We start from the raw sequence: 13,688 nt of genomic DNA on the forward strand, positions 1-13,688 counted from the left end.
ATAAAAAATAATCCATAAGCATTGTATGTTCTTTTAAAAAACAGCAATATTGATAATCCTTTAGTCAAAATGATCAAAAAATACACAGAGAGAATACCAATTAATAAAATTAGGGTGAAAAGGGAGGCTTTATAATATGAAAGTCAGAGAATTATAAGCATATGTTTCAAAAATCGGTATTCTACCAAGCAAACAAACTTAATTGAATGCACTTCTTAATATATATGGTCTATAGAATTTAAATAAAAATGAAATAAAGAATTTGGACAGCCCAATAAACCCTAGTGAAATAGAAGTTGTAATAAAAAATCTTCCTACTAGAGACTCCACTATTGGAATCACTGGCCAGTCATCCAGATGACTGGGGTTGAATTCCCAGCACCCACATAGCAGTTCACATCTTCCTATAACTCTAGTTGCAAGGTATCCTGCTATGTCACACAGACATCTAGGCAAGCAAAACACCAATGCATGTAAAATAAAAATATATAAGTCACAAAAAAATCTCCCAACTAGAATATCCAAAACTTCATGAATTCAGTACAGAATTCTGCTAGGTCACAGAAACTGAAGGTGCATTGCCTAATTCATTTTACCGAACCACTGTGTATATATATATATATATATATATATATATATATATATATATTTATATATTTATATATTTATTTATTTATAAATGCATACATCCATACATATATATGCATGGATGTATGTATATATGTGTGTAAGTATATATACAAATTGGTGGTCAATATAGATGAATAGATATCCTCTATGAACATTGGTCCAAAATTTACCCATAAATGTTTTCAAAGTTAATTTTAAAAATAATCAAAAATGTTATGCACCGTAGAAAAATTTGTGAGTTCATCCTAGGAATGGTTCAACATATGAAAATCTAGCCTCATAAGTCAGAATCCCAGTCCTACACTGACATTTAAGATTACTGAAGCCAAATCCTTTGTCTCTAAGTGTTCCTGGAATGAAGATTTGATCCCTCACTGAACTCTGGGGCCACTAGGACTTGTGTTGTGTTGTTCACTGTCCCATTGTAGCTGGAGCTTGAGTACTGTCCAGAATTTTAAAACAACTCTTTTCTAGGCCCATACATTCCATGTCTAACGTTAATTAATGTATCTGAAAAAAATAATTGTACAATGTACTTTATTTGAACATTTCAAGTCCTATCTTAGGGACTAAAAATGAAAGAAGAGTGAAAATAAAATAATTTATTTTCCCTAGAAGTCTCTTTTTCTGAAAAATGTCATGTTTTTATCAACTAGCATAGTGTCATGATATACTGTTTTCTAACAAGTGAAAATGGCATTATTTTTTTCTCAGACATCCCATCTTATCATGGGTGAAGAAAAGATGCATATTTAAATGCCATTTTAATTTCTTTTTAGCCTTAAACAAACAAAGAAACCAGTGTAAAATTAGGTAACTCAGAACCAGGTGCTTATGCCCTGGAAAATTCTGACTTAGCCTTTTGGAAAAATTTGCATTATAATCTTTACTACTTGAAAATTTAAGCTTTTAAAAGTAAATCCTCAAAGTCTGCTTTAGAAAGAATATAATTCTAAGAGTCAGTACTTCATTTTTTTTTTGCTTGTTTAAATGGAATAAACTGAAATTTACTTCACTTTTTAATTTAGGAAACTCCATGTTAAAAATTTGACTTACCACTCCCAGTTTAATTCATTAATTCTTATAAATTAGGACACGAACATTAGATCAAAAGGTTAAATACTACTGTCAAGGTTAAAGAAGAGATTTGATTAAACATTCCTCTGGAGATATATTAATATATGTATATTGGGCATAGACAATTGTAAACAACAAATAGTTCACTAGAGTTACATGCCCGTGAAACTGATAGTGGCTAGTCAAGGGTCTTGTCCTCTCTACACAGTGAGAAGAAACACAACACTTGGTGCCATAACTTTTAGGAAAAGAAATAAGCCTTAACTATAATTTTATATGTTCTGATTGCCAGCAGACGGTAGTACAGATCTTACTTTGAAATCAACCATAAATTTGGATCATGTATACCCCAAAACCAATAAAAAGAACAATGGGCTTCTTTTAAAGGCCATAAGTTCTACATGCTGACATCTAGAAGTAAAAATTAAGATGCAATGAAAATCCAAGGCAAACATTTTTATGCTAATACATACTAAAACAAATTTTTAACAATTTAAAGAATTATTATTTAACAACTAAATATTTTAGTTGTTAGCAACAGTTGGCCAAAGGTAAGAGTTTCAAAAACTATTGTATTTTTCAAATGCCAAACTACTTCAGATAAGTTCATATTAACCCAGGAATACTACACATCAAAATTCATAACATCTGGTATTTTTATTCAGTATAATCTTATTAATTGCATAGGCAGCGAGATGACAGAATTAATCAGTAACGTGGTTAGAATACTGAAGAATTTGAATGAGAATTTTAGAATTAGATCATTAGCAGTCTGCTTTTGCCTAATGACAGGGTATGCACAGCAATTACTAAGAAAGAAAGGATAATAACATGTTCAGCCAAGGGCAGTGTTTAATTGCACATAGTATATGTGGTAGGAAACATTAAACAAAGAAGGCACATAAGCAGAGAAGGCTAGCAAAATTTATTTAGTGGGAGTTTATTGTTCCTGTAAGACAACTATTCTCTCCTAAACATTGTTATCGATTGCTGACCATTTCAAAACTTAGAATCTGGGATAGTTAAATGTTGACATTCTGAAACTCTGAAATAAGCTTAGCCAACAAACAGCTGACCAACCACACCATTGTAAATCATCAGCTGCCCCAAGAAAGCCTATTGAGTATTGCTTACAGTTTATTATAAACTATCAGCAGTTATTGTTATTATGTTGCTTTTTTCCTTTGTAAGTTCTTCTTGATTTAACCTCATCTCTTTTCCATACGTCATTGGGAGACATGATCTTCAAATGGCTGCACTGGGGCTCTCAGCTTTTGATTGCTACATGATTAGACAAGGGCATGCCCTGACGGGCTCTTTTCTTCTGAACTAGGCTTGGGTTGATATAGCTCTTTCCAGCAAAGCCCACCCCCCTTTATAGGATTTTTTTTAAGTACTTCAGTTTTCCATTTCACATGTAGGAGGAAGAGTTCTCCAGGAGTCTCTAGCCATGGATGCTCCCCCCTGCCTTTTTTTCTATCTTTTTACATCTTCCCTCACAACTTTGAAGATGGTAGCTCCCTGAACTCTACTCAGTAGACCAGCCTGAATACATGAATTCTATTTTCACCAATCTTTTTTATGAAAAATACTGTCTTGATGTCTGCACTACACAAAAAAATGTATTAGAGACTGGGCATGTTTGTCAATTTCAGTTTATAGTGTATAGCTTCTCTTTAACAAACTCTGTTTACAAATTTAGTTTTCTACATCTTGATAACCATTCTGCTTCTGATGGAACCATGCAACCTTGGCATGGAATGAGAAAGAGAGTCACAGTCTGTATTTCTCTCCACTCTAAACCATTGCTATGATCCATCACTACTGCAAACTCTAAAATACGTAATTGTACAGAATCTGTGGCTTCTTACTAGACTTCCCACAAATATTATATGTGATTCAAACTGCATTACTTTATTATACACTCCAGAAGCAAAAGCAAACAAAAAACTCTAAGCTCATGTTTATTATGTACAAAAGCTTAATTTTCATTTAATTTACATAATGTTCACATCATTTTACTTGGCTAAATATTATATATATTAAGATAATATAATATAATATTTGTTGCTTGTAATTTTTAGATTTTCTTTTTATTCCCATGTAAACCTTCACAATTATAAGGGTATTTATAAAGTACCATAAATAAATTACATTTCAAATATAATGTTTTGTTACACTAGGAATAAAAATTATTTTAAACACATTAAGGAATATTTTACTGCTATCTCTTTTTGTCAAAATGCATTTTTGTTTTATTAAGTATATGTACATGTTCCTATGTAAGTTCATGGAAATCATGTATGTGAAGATGTCTATGGAGGACAGACAGCGTTAGAAGACCTGAAACCGAACTTAGAGGCATCTATGAGTTGCCAGATAAGGGTACTAGAGGCTGAATCATTTTTTAAGAGCAGTCAGCTCTCTTAACTATTAATCTTCTTCCCAGCTCATTATTGACATTTCTTAAGTGGCACATTTTTAAAAGAAATATGTTACTTTATCCGAGTCCAGTGGCAATTACCTGCTTTGTAACTAGAGCTATTTGGATGACTAAGGCAGGAAAATCTGTTGAGTACAGAAGTTCTGGATCAGCTTTAGGAGATAACATGGTAAAACTCCATCTCAAGAAGGCAAAAATAAAAATTATATTAGTCATCAACTAGAGTTTTGTAAAATATCATGGGAACTAATTCATAAGCCATAGACATACATGTAAAGGTCCTTGACAAGTTTTCATTCAAGACTGGATTGAAGATTGTTTTTTAAGTTTTGTATGTTTGTATGTGTGTGTGCTTAAGCATAATAAGTTGTTGTTTTTAGTTAAGTCACGACTTCTAATTACATTAATTGAGCAAAGTTCATGGCTTCTCTAAATTCTTAACAATGTCTAGTTGACTCATGAGATTTTGTTGCTGTTTCTTGTCCCAAATTATATTCTCTATTTTCTAAATAAAATGTGGTATAGGTGCTACAGATATAGTTCAGTTGATAAAGTGCTTGTGGATCATGCAGAAAGTCCTGTGTTCAGTTCTTAACACCACAAAAACTGGGCATGGCGATGTATGAAGTAAGCAGGAAGTATCCAAAGTTCAAGGTCACTATTGTTAAGCAAAAAGTTCAAGGACAAACATGTATGCATAAAGCCTTAGCTCATAAAACAAAATCTAATATACACTTCTATGCAAGTTAGAACCATAAGCCTTATTGCTGCAAGTTACATAGCATTATTCCCACCACACTTTACAATCACACTGAACTAATGCTGACTGTCTTAGTTACTTTTCATTTTTTTGCATCTTATCATTATTATTATTATTATTATTACAAATTTTCACTTCCTTACCTCCTCCCATTTCCCTCCCCCTCCCCCACCCCTCCTCCCTCTTCAGTCCAAAGAGCTGTCAGGGTTCCCTGCCCTGTGGGAAGTCCAAGGTCCTTCCCCCTCCATCCAGGTCTAGGAAGGTGAGCATCCAAACAGACTAGGTTCCCACACAGCCAGTACATGCAGAAGAATCAAAACCCAGTGCCATTGTCCTTGGCTTCTCAGTCAGCACTCATTGTCAGCCACATTCAGAGAGTATGGTTTGATCACATGCTCCATCAGTCCCAGTCCAGCTGGCCCTGGTGAGTTCCCCTTAGATCAGTCCCTCCGTCACAGTGGGTGGGCACACCCCTTGTGGTCCTGACTTCCTTGCTCATGTTCTCTCTCCTTCTGCTCCTCATTTGGACCTTGGGAGCTCAGTTCAGTGCTCCAATGTGGTTCTCTGTCTCTATCTCCATCCATCGCCAGATGAAGGTTCTATGGTGATATGCAAGACATTCATCAGTGTGGCTATAGTATAGGGCCAGTTCAGGCGCCCTCTCCTCAGCTGCTCAAGGAACAAGCTGAGGACATCTCCTTGGACAAGGCACCATCAACAAAATAACTGGTAGAACGAAAATTTCATTGGTTCCTGTGAGACAATGGTCTTGTACCTTTAAAGATTTGTCACTTGTATTGGTTTAATAAAATGCTGTTTGGTCAGTAGCAAGGCAGAAAGTATATGCAGGGCAACCAGAACAGAAGAGGAAAGGCTCAGTCTGCAGTTGTAACCCAGACACAAAGGAATCAAGATGAGAATGCCTCACAGATAAAATGTACCAAGCTATGTGGCTAACATAGATAAGAATTATGGCTTAATGTAAGATATGAGTTAATAAGAAGCCTGAATTAATAGGGCAATCAGCTTATAATTAATGTAGGCCTCTGTGTTTTACTTTGGAACTGAATGGCTGTGGGATCGAGTGGGACAGAAATCTCTCTGTACAACTGGTGAATTATAGCTACAGAGGTTTAAAATCCGTGACCATTATGACAGGGAGTATTGTAGCAGCAGGCAGGTTGTCAGACATGCTGCTGGAGCAAGAGTTGAAAGCATAGATTTTTATCCCAAAGCTTGAGTCAGAGACACTGGGTGTTGCACCAGTCTTTCAAAACCACAAACTCCATCTCTAATACATACTAACTCCAACATGATCATATCTAATTCTTTCCAGATACTTCCACCAATTGGGAACTTAGCATTCACACATACCAGCTTATTAGAATCTTCTTTTTTAAAGCACATTTTACTTCCAGAGGCCTATGGCCATATAATAACATAAAATACAATCAATCCAACTCCAGAAGTCACCATAGTCTTTCATATTATCAACACAGTATAAAAGCCAAACGTTTTTAAGAATCAAGAAAATATCTCAATTGTAATACCCTATAAAATCTAAAAAGCAAAATATATACTTGCAACGTATAATGACACAGAATATGCATTACCATTCCAAAGTGGAGGATGGGGAACATGGTGATAAAATAGTAGATCAATACAAGATCAAAACCCATCAGAGTAAACATCAAATACTGTAATTCCCATGTTTAATTGCAAATTGATTAAATGGTTTTTTGCTTACAGGTTTACTGACTAACCACCTCTCTCTCTTGGGAGGGTTTCACTTCGTCCATAGCTTCTCCTTGGCAGACATCTCATGCCTCCAACAGCCTGGTGTCTCCAAGACAAAGAGACTTCAATTTCATAAGTTCACATTATGGTCTCTCATATAGGAGCTGCCATATGCCTGGCCTCAGTGACTCACCTTAACTCTGTGGAAGATTCCATACCCTTTCATTCTCATAGTCTATATTATTCTAAAGTCAGAACCAAATGACTAAGGCTGCCAAATTTGATTGCCTACTTAGGGTATAACCCAGTCCCCTATGGAATAATATTTACATAAACTTTTCATTGTCATTGCTTTTTAGGGAGAGAATATCCTTTGAGCATTTTCTTTCACAAGTTGTGGGATTAACTGGGTAGTCTCACATGCAGGCATCATTCCCTTTGTTTCATTTCATATCTGCTTTCTCCTTATGCCTTTCAGCATAATTCTGGACATAAACATTAAATTTCTTTTGCTCCTTTTCTTCTCAACATTTACATTTTGTATTTCTTTTAGCCCTACTTGCTATTTTACAGTGAAGATCTGCATGAGAGCGATTAGAAAGAACTGTAGACAGAGTCAATACTAGGCTGTCTTGAAATTTCTTTGGTCCAAGATTTTTTTTAATTTAACATTGCATAGATTCTTAGAACAAGGGAAAAAAATCTGTCAAAATTTTTGCCTATTTATCAGAGGGATTGTCGTTAGATCACTTGCAAATATTGTTCCCTCTGATACCTCTTTAGATGTCTATTTAGAGTTCACATTACTCTAAGCATTAAATATAATCTTCTAAGTGTATTTTCAAATATATTGTTATATTTGTGTGTGCATAGATATTTAAATATAACCTTTTGAGTACCTCTTATTCATTTTGTTCTTTTTTTATGATTTCAGAAACGATCACTTTAAATTGGACAAGAATTCATGATTCATCTCTGGGAGAGCCTAATTTACTTTCTTTCAACATTCATTAGCTACCGGTAGTTCTTTGTATAGGTGTGGACTGATTGTTTTTCTTAGTTATGATAAAAGATAAATTAGATATAAAACTTTAGACTCACTAAGTTAAGTAAGATATAACATTTTCTCTAATTTTGATGAATACAAATAGACTGGATATTGTAACTATAATTCTTAATGACTATTATTAGTGTGTATAATTTTATTCTGTTAAAGTTAGAACCTTACTTTTTAATTAGATAAAAAAAGAAATGATGTAGACTAACCCCTTTGTATACTGTGAAGATTTGTCACTGTGATTCGTTTAATAATACTGGCCAATAGAAGAACAGAACAGAATAAGTTAGGTGAGAAAACCAAAATGATAAGAGTAGGAGGGTGAAGGGCGAAGTCAGAGGAATTACCAGCCAGATGCAGAGGGAGCTGGAGATGAGTATGACTTGATAATAAAGATACTGCCATATGGCAGAGCATAAATAAGGAACATGGGTTAAATTTAAATGTAAGAGCTAGCTAATAACAAACCTGAGCTTGTCCAAGAAATTATAAATAATATTAAGTCTCAGTGTGTTTATTTGAGAATGGCTGTGTGATAGAAAATCTCCACCCACAGAACTCTTTTTAGATCTGTAATAATTTCAATTTTTCTCAGAAATTTTTATTTTAAGTTATATATGTATTTTGGATATTAGGCCTCTGTTGGATGTACAAGATGTTTCAGACACTTTTACCCTCTGTAAGTTGTCAAGTCCCTGAAGTAATTCCTTCTGTTGGTGTACAAAAGTATCTATTGTATGAGATTCCTTTTGTCAATTGTTGGCTATTTTTCTAAGTGATAAAGGAGCTATTTGGAAAGCCTTACCCATGATTACACCTTGCATTGAAATCCCTTTCAATCCCACAGCTTTAGAGGTTGGGTTTGCAATTGGCATATTAGATTTATTTTTAATTTTATTTTTGTGAAGTAAAAAAAAAATGTTTTTCTTATGTGTAGATATCCATTTTCCGCAAGAGTATTTGTTGAGGATGTTGTCTTTTCTCCAGTGTATATTTTAGAAAACTTTCTTAAACATCAATTAGTTGTAATTGCACGTAGTTAAATGTGAGGCTTATGTTCAGTCTCATTGATCTTTGTGTCTGCTGCCCTAGTAACATGCTGTTTTTCTTACAAATATTCTGTAGAACAACTTGAGATTTGCAATGGTCATCCATTCATCACTATTCATTTTGCTTAAGATTGATTTGGCTATATGTGGTCTTTTTAATTTCCATATGAATTTTATTTCATTTTTCTTTCTCTCTTTAAAATAGGTTGGGGATTAGTTTGCTATTGTGTTGAATTTATTAATTTCTTTCCTGTAGGATAGTTTTTTTCAAAATAGTAACCGTGCTAATATGTGAGCTTGGAAAGAATTTCCATATTATAATACCCGTATTAACTTATTTTTTCAGAGTTCTAAATTGTTCAATGCAGAGGTGCTTCCCCTTTCTTGCTAGATCAGTTACAGCGTATATTTTAATGCTGTTTTAAGGGTTTTCTATAAACTGATAATAAAAAATATTGTGCAGATATTCATTGGGATTTTTCACTTAAAAGATAAGTGAAACTGTAAGTGGACTTTCTAGGTAAATAAGTGGAACTGGGGGAAAATAATAAACTTTAAATGGAAACTCGGGCACAGGAATTCACACACCACACTTTCTCTTTCCTATGTGAATTTTACCTTTGAATCTTTAGGTTTGATGTTAAACTTGGTATCCTTATAGAAGCCAAAAGGCTAAGAAAGTGCTATGACTTAAGCAGATGCCTTAAGGGAAGGATGTAGAGCATTATTGATAACAAAAGTAATGTTGGAGAACTACTGTGAGTGGAAAATTTTAGACAATAACAGGAACTGGAGAATAGGGCAGGGGTTTGGGCAGGGGATAAATAAAGTAAATCTTTATGAAAAGGACATCTGGTAACTACTACTATGCAGACCAATTAAAATGTAAATTTAAAACCAGTAAGATATCTCAACAACTAAAGACATTTGCTATCAAATCTATGTGTCTGGAATAGATCACAAAAACCAACATGGTTGAAGGATACATGAACTCCCATAAATTATCCTCCAACTTCCACAGCAAAGCCATGAACCATGGCTCATGTGTGACACTGATTAATTATTTAATTAAAAACTAAGAAGACAATTGAAATTATTGTAAACATGATATTCTCCACTATGTCAATGTCATTCATAAATGCTGAAGATTTTTAAGTAAAGTTTCAGTAATTTCAAGAAAGGATGCTTTCTCGTGAGTTATTAGTGAGGTAAGTTCCAGGAGCCACCCAAATGACACAAACTCTTGACATTTCTCTTGCATTACTACCATAACCAATTGATGTAACTTTTTCTTGAGGACACCACACACTTTGGTTGGGAGGTATAATGAAACAAGCTGGAAATCAGCTGTTAGTAGTCTTTCTTTTGGCTAATTTTCATATGAGATCATACTAGTGGGCTAACCTATGAACTATAGTGCCAACTTGTTAGACAAGATGTGTCAAATAATGCAATAGGAAAAAAACCTGGTATTGTTGTAACCAAGAGTTTCCTGATTAAATTTATGACAACACCAAAGAATAATTTTCCTGTCTGTTACTATAAACAAACTTTATAAATGAATGAAGACTTACTACTACTCTGTAGTTAAACTGACATGGCCCCATGCTGTCTTCTAAATATGTGTGTGTATACTCAAATGCTACTCTTAGACATAAGTAGAGCACAGGTGAGTGCAGATACTAGCTACTGTACAAACATCTGAAATTGAGTCATATTTGGGTGTCATCCATTAAAAGAACATTTATACCACAATATCTAAAGCTTAGGGGATATTATAGAAGATGGGAAGAAAGAAAAAAAGAAAGAAGGAAGGAAGGAAAAAAGGAAGGAAAGAAGGAAGGAAGGAAAGAAGGAAGGAAGGAAAGGAGGAAGGAAAAGAGGAAGGAAGACCTATCTAAGTATCTCAATGCTCACAGTGATATGATTAATCATTAATCAAGCAAATGCCCCACACAGATGTGTCTCCAGGCCAATCTGATGGAGGCACTTTTCTGGTATGTGGGTCTGTTTTCCCATGTGGCTCTAGCTTGTTTCAAGATGAAAAAGAAGTAGCCTGAACAACACACATCTTAATTATATCTAACTGTTACTCTTCTTCTCCAACTACCCCATACTCCTTCCTATTATATCTCACTCCAAAATTCATGTTTCTTTCCATTATTTATTTAGCCCACTGAGTCCAATTAGTGCTGGCCATATGCAGATGGATATGGAATAACGTTTTAAAGTTTTAACATATAGCACGCAGAATATACTGAAAACTGCAAACATTTGGTTATTATAAATTACAAGATACCAATATACTTTAAAATGGTGGTGGGTTATTATAAGCCAGTTATTAAAAATTATTATGGGAATTAAGATCACAGTAAAATAAACCTCAGGTCTGAATCTCTTTCCATGATAATTTCATGGCAGATTAATGAATAGTTTCTGTACTATTATCTAAAAATATAGAAGGCAACATGAGTTGAGAATTTTAATGAATGAATTATTCATACACACAGTAGATACATTATTCTTCAGTTTTTAAATATTTACTTTTCTTAAGGAACTCAATAATATTTTTATTTGCTGAAGTTAAAAAGTATCTTTATGCCTTGTTCCCAATCTCTTAATCTTTGCTCTGGAATAATTGAATACCTATTAATCATCTTGTTCTGACTGAATTCCTACTGATATACAAATAGTGCCATTATCTTAGATTAAGGTTCCCTCCTACTGCTACTAATTTCTCTTGTTTACTTTATACAACATTGTGCATACTAAAGTAGTTATGTGAAAAGTGTACTAGAGCCAACTGAGCATTATAAAAGGTCAAACCATATAATCTGACTTCTCATTTCCTTGTCTTGAGTTTTGCAAATAATAAAGCTGAATGGAATAACCAACTACTCAATTAAACTATTGTTTAGAGTAAATTCATATTGATACTTTAAATTATAAATACTTTCCATGTAAAATAGAACATATATGTAAACTAAGCAACTTTGAAAGACATGAAAACATTCCCTTTTAATCCCAGCACTTGGGAGACAAAGAAGACATGTCTTTGTGAGATCAATGCTATCCTGCACTACAAAGCAAGTTGCTCCTGGCCAGCCTGAGTTACATAGTGAGATCTTGTGCTGCCTCTACCCTGAATAAAATATTTTGAAAAACAAGCTTCTTGATTTCACCATAATATCAAATCAGAGAACTCAAATTCAGTTACTGGCACTAATGTCAGGTGACTTTAAGTCTCTGAAATTCAAAGTCCTTGGCATCTAAAACCCTCTGTCAACCTCTGTGGGCTTGTACGCATATACACATGCACACGCACACACAAACACAAACACACACATACATACACACAATCTCACATACATGTAAATGTAACTAATAAATATAAAATATTTAAAGAAGGAATTTTTATTATAGTTAAATCAGTATGCCCCGAAAAACTCTACTACAGTGATAAATACCAACAGAGTACTAAAATGTTATTTTAGTAAATTCTATTTACTTATAATAATACACAATTGAACCAATATCTTTACTATACTCTGATGATTAAGAAACAATATAGGCAAAAGGCATTATGATATTCTTTTTTTTTTTTTTTTTTTTTTTTAGGTTTTTCGAGACAGGGTTTCTCTGTGGCTTTGGAGCCTGTCCTGGAACTAGCTCTTGTAGCCAGGCTGGTCTCGAACTCACAGAGATTCACCTGCCTCTGCCTCCCAAGTGCTGGGATTAAAGGCTTGCTCCACCACTGCCTGGCTTTTTTATGATATTCTTAATAACTATTTCTGTAGTTATTTAAAGAAAGACTATCATGGACTAGTCTTTAGGCTTACATATTCTCTTAAAAAACAAACTGTCTGGCGCAGGCAGGCCCGGGCGGCAGAGGCACCGGCACGCAGATAGCATCGATAAGAGGAGATGGGCAGACGCCAAGGCAAGAATTCACCCAACAATCTGAAAAACAACATGAAAACACCAGAACCCAATGATCTTACAACACAAGGACTTGAACACCCTAACACAGGAGAAGAGGAAAAAACTGACTTTTTGAAAGCAATAGAGTCCCTTAAACAACATGTAAAAAACGCCCTCATAGAAATGGATGAGAAGTATAACAAAAAGTTTGAAGAAATGAGTAAATACGTAAATGATACCCTGGGAAGCCAAGAAAAAACGATCAAACAGGTAATGGAAACAGTCCAAGAATTGAAAACTGAAATGGAAGCAAGGAAGAAAACACAAACTGAGGACCAGTTGGATATGGCAAGTATAGGTCAATAAGCAGAGACTACAGAAACAAGCATAATCAATAGAATACAAGAGATAGAAGAAAGAATCTCAGATTCTGAAGACACCATAGAGAAAATAAATGCACTGAGCAAAGAAAACAGCAAAACCAACAAATTCTCATCACAAAACATTCAGGAAATATGGGACACAATAAAAAGACCAAACCTAAGAATAATAAGGATAGAAGAAGGAGAAGAGGCACAGCTCAAAGGTCCAGAAAACATTTTTAACAAAATTATGGAAGAAAACTTCCCCAACATAAAGAAAGATATTCCTTTGAATATTCAAGAAGCATACAGAACAACAAACAGACTGGATCAAAAAAGTCCCCTCACCATATAATAATCAAAACACAAAATATACAGAATAAAGAAAGAATATTAAGAGCTGCAAAGGAAAAAGGCCAAGTAACTTATAAAGGTAAACCGATCAGACTTACACCTGACTTCTCTATGGAAACCATGAAAGCCAGAAGGTCCTGGATAGAGGTACTACAGAAACTAAGAGACCATGGATGCAAACCCAAACTACTATACCCAGCCAAGCTATCGTTCACTATCAATGGAGATAACAAGACATTCCAGGATAAGAACAAATTTAAACAATACATTGCCACAAATCCAGCCCTACAGAAAGTAA

This window comes from Chionomys nivalis, chromosome 15, assembly GCF_950005125.1.
Source record: "Chionomys nivalis chromosome 15, mChiNiv1.1, whole genome shotgun sequence".
Classification (NCBI taxonomy): Eukaryota; Metazoa; Chordata; class Mammalia; order Rodentia; family Cricetidae; genus Chionomys; species Chionomys nivalis.